This window comes from Suncus etruscus, chromosome 2 (genome assembly GCF_024139225.1).
Source record: "Suncus etruscus isolate mSunEtr1 chromosome 2, mSunEtr1.pri.cur, whole genome shotgun sequence".
Lineage (NCBI taxonomy): Eukaryota > Metazoa > Chordata > Mammalia > Eulipotyphla > Soricidae > Suncus > Suncus etruscus.
The window spans coordinates 128,995,534-129,000,386 of NC_064849.1; the positions used below are offsets into that span (position 1 = coordinate 128,995,534).

Consider the following 4,853-nt stretch of genomic DNA (forward strand, 5'->3'; position numbering starts at 1 on the left):
CTATGTTAGTGAGGAAGTGGATAAAGTAAAATGTTTGCACATTGTGAATATGAATGGAGTAGCCACAGTTGAAAACAGCCCAGTTGTTCCTCAGGAAAATAAACATAATTATCAGATGACACAGAGATTCATATACATGTGAATATATATTATATATTATGTAATTATATCAAAATATATATAAGAAGATCAGGAACTCAACCAGGTATGTCTATTCTAATAATCAGAGCAGCATTGCTCACAATGGCTAAAAGGTGGGAACAACTCTAGTAGCCACTGCAGAGGACAAATAAACGTGATATGCACAGACAGAAGAATCACATTTAATCTTAAAAAGGAATGTAGATCAGCAGGTGAACAACCATTACCTGTTCCTCTTTTCAGAGGCAGATAGAACATAATGTTTGGAGTGTGCATGATTCACCATTAACATGTACATAATTAGGGCTCACACACTCTAATTGTTTCCATGTGATTCAAAAATAAAATAAAGGAATGTAATGTTGACACATGCTACCACGTGTGGATATAGATGAACCTTTAAACTGTTATATAAAATATAACATATATATATATAATAAGTCAGACTCAAAGGACAATTATAGTGTAATAAAAAGCAGACTCTACATGATGTAGAGCATAGAGTCATGAAGCAAAATATAGGTTACCAGGAACTGGGAGAACAAAGGAGTTCAGGGTCATTGCTTAATGTCTGCTTGGGGTGATGAAAACTTACAGGAATTTGATAGTAGTGATAGTTGGACAACATTTTTGAATGTACTGATGTCATTGAATTGTAGATGTGATGTAGTTAGCATGATCCTGCTTCCAATATGTGTATTTTAATACAATAAAATGAGAGGATATTGAGAAACCTGTTAATGTGTTCATGCTATTTCTGATGTTCAGTACATGTATTGTTCTCACTGACTTCTCCCAATTTTGCTAAATGCTTCTTTCTTGTTTTGGTTTGTTTGTACCACAACTACTGATAGTTGGGGCTTAATCCTGCTCAGGGATTTATCCTGGTGAGGCTTGGAGATTGGACCCAGGCCAGCCACATGCAAGGAAAATGCCCACACTGATGCAGTATTTCTCTGTCCCCAATAACTGCTTCTTAATATTACTAGAGCTTCCATCAGTCCATCTTCCAGGGTATTTTTTTTATAGTTTCCTTTGTATAGGTCTTTAACCTCTTTAGTTAAGTTGACTCCAAGCGATCTACGCCCGCCCAGTGGTTCCCAGCTGTGAGAAACTGTGTTGCCTGTGCATGTTTTTCCACTGTCCTGTCTCCTGAACCTCTTGGAGTGGGCCGAAAAGGGCCCAGAAAAATAGCTCTCCCAGAGGCTCATCCAAGGGCCTGAACTCCAAGGAACTGTGTCCGACCATGAAAACCTGCTACACGCAGTATTCTGCAGAAAGGCAGGTCTCCTGTTTGTGACGTCAGGCTTGGAAAATCTACGCCTGTCCAGTGGTTCCCAATTGTGAGAAACTGTGAGTGTTGCCTGTGCGTGTTTATTCCACTGTCCTGTCTCCTGAACCTCTTGGGGGTGGGCCGAAAAGGGCCCAGAAAAATAGCTCTCCCAGAGGCTCCAGAAGAGCATGGCCGCTCCACTCTGCTTTGTGGCCGTGCACTCTTTCTAACCGATGAACCCCACCACAACATACAGAAAAAATCACACTACTAGTGTGACAACAGGGAAACCTCACAGGCAAACACCATGCACAGAGAATGAAGATGATAGCTCGGATAACCTAAAAAATTACAACCATCTGATTAACCTCTTGAATAAGGAGTTTAGAATAGAAATATGGAAGGTGTTTGTAGAACTCGAAGAAAGCATGGATCGATCTAAAAAGAACACAAAGACAGAAATCAGAAAACTCCAAACTGAAATAACAGATCTGAAAAACAGTAGCCCAACTGAAAACGTCAGTGGATGGCCTCGCAAGCAGGGTAACAGCAGCTGAGGAGAGAATCGGTGTGCTGGAACATGAGATGCAGAAAAACTCAACGCAGAAGAGAAATTGTAAAAGAACCTTAAGACAAAAGATCAAGCAATAGAAAAAGTACTCAAAAAATGTGAACAGATGAAAATAGAAATCTTTGATAAACTCAACAGAAACAACATAAGAATCATTGGAGTCCCAGAGGTCCAGGTAGGAGATCTCCAGGAAGAATCAACTGTCAAAGACATCATCAAAGAGATACTCCTAGAGTTAAAGACTACATGCAATCAAATTCTGCATGCCTGAAGAGTACCAGCTAAAAGAGACCCAAAGAAAAACACCCCAAGACACATCCTCATTACAATGAATAATACCACAGATAGAGATAGAATACTGAAAGCAGAAAGATCAAAAAAGGAAATTACATTCAAAGGAGCATTCCTAAGACTTACAGCAGACATGTCTCAAGAAACTCTCAAGGCCAGAAGACAGTGGTGGGATATTGTGACAAGACTGATTGTAATGGGTGCCTCACTGAGAATACTGCACACAGCCCGTTTGAAGGAAAGATACATAGTTTCATGGATAACCAATAGCTCAGAAACTTCACAGATGAAAAACCAGCCTTAAAGGAAAAACTGAAAGGTCTACTTTAAGACAAGAGAGACCAACAAACACAGCAAACTTACCTACAAAGATGACATTAAATCCTATGACAATCATCTCCCTCAATGTCAATGGACTAAATTCACCAACTAAAAGACACAGAGTGGCAAAATGGGTCAAAAAGATGAATCCAACCTTCTGCTGCTTACAAGAAACACACCTGAATAGTCAGAACAAACATAGACTCAAAATTAAAGGCTGAAAGAAAATCATTCAATCAAACAACACCCTCAAAAAAACGGGTGGTCATATTAATATCTGATGACACCAACTTTATACTCAGAAAAGTTGTAAGGGACAAAGATGGACACTATGTACTAATCAAGGGATATGTGCAACAGGAAGAAATCAGACTATTAAACATATATGCACCCAATGAGAGACCAGCAAATTATCGAATACAATTACTGACAAATCTGAAAGAAGACATCAAATAACACAATAATTATGGGAGACCTCAACACGGCCCTGTCAACACTTGATAGATCAACCAGACTGAAGCCCAACCAAAACATACTAACCCTGAAAAGAGTAATGGAAGAAAGAGGACTAGTAGATATATAAAGAACACTCCACCCCAAAAAACCTGGATACACATTCTTCTCCAATGTACATGGGTCATTTTCTAGGATAGACTACATGCTGACACATAAAACATACCTTCATAAAATCAAGAGGATAGAAATCTTGCAGGCTACCTTTGCTGACCACGAGGCTCTGAAATTGAATGTAAACTACAAAGACACACAGAAGAAAAACTTTAACAATTGGAAATTAAACAGCCTGCTACTGAACAACCAGTGGGTCTGAGATGAAATCAAAGAGGAAATCAAAACTTTCCTGGAAATAAATGATAATGAAGACACAAATGCCATAATCTATGAGACACAGCAAAAGCAGTCCTGAGAGGAAAATTTATAGCTCTACAAGCACACATCAGGAAGGAAGAAGGGGCCTACCTGAATAGCTTAATGACGCAGCTCATAGAATTAGAAGGTACTCAACAAAAGGACCCAAAAATAGGGAGACAGAAGGAAATAACAAAGCTGAAAGCAGAAATCAATGAAGTGGAAAACCAAAGAGCAGTCCAAAAGATCAACGAAAGCAGAAGTTGGTTCTTTGAAAAAATAAACAAGATTGATAGACCATTGGCAAAACTTACAAAGAAAGAGAGAGAGAGAAACCTGATAACCTGTCTTAGAAATGAAAATGGGGAGATCACGACAGAAATTGCAGAGATCCAAAGGGTAATCAGAGACTACTTTGAGAAACTTTATGCTACTAAACATGAGAACCTAGAAGAAATGAAAAAATTCTTGGACACTTATAACCTTCCACAGTTAAGAAAGGAGGATGTAGCATATCTAAACACCCCCATCACTACTGAGGAAATTGAAACTGTAATCAAACATCTGCCCAAAAAGAAAAGCCCAGGCCCAGATGGATTTACTAATGAATTCTTTCAAACCTTTCAAGAGAAGCTACTACCAATCCTAGCCAGGCTCTTCCATAAAATTGGAAAAACGGGAACACTCCCAAACAGCTTTTATGAAGCCAAAATCACCTTGATACCAAAACCAGAAAGAGATGCTGCCAAAAAAGAAAATTACAGACCAATATCCCTGATGAATACTGATGCAAAGATCTTCAACAAAATCCTGGCAAATAGGATCCAATGCATCATCAAGGATATCATATACTACGACCAAGTAGGTTTCATCCCAGGAATGCAAGGATGGTTTAACATCCATAAATCTATCAACATCAACAACAAGAAAAATAAAAATCACATGATCATATCAATAGACATTTGATAAGGTCCAACACCCATTCTTGATCAAAACTCTCAGCAAGATGGAAATGAAAGGAATCTTTCTCAATCTAGTTGAAGCCATCTACCACAAGCCAATGGCAAATATTATCCTCAATGGAGAAAAACTAAAAGCCTTTCCTCTAAATTCTGGTACAAGACAAGGCTGTCTGCTCTCATCACTCCTCTTTAACATAGTACTGGAAGTGCTTGCTATAAGAAAAAGATATCAAGGGAATCCAGATAGGAAAGGAAGAATCAAGCTCTCACTGTTTGTAGATGACATGATACTCTATTTAGAAAACCCTAAAGACTCTACCAAAAAGCTTCTAGAAACAATAGACTCATATAGCAAGGTGGCAGGCTACAAAATTAACACACAGAAATCAATGGCCTTTTTATACACCAATAATGATAGGGAAGAGAT

General features: G+C 38.5%; 1 pseudogene; it reads left to right on the forward strand.

The window, feature by feature from the left end:
• The first annotated feature begins 346 nt into the window (after window positions 1-346).
• On the forward strand, window positions 347-476 carry LOC126002437 (uncharacterized; annotated as a pseudogene).
• The last annotated feature ends 4,377 nt before the right edge of the window (window positions 477-4,853 follow it).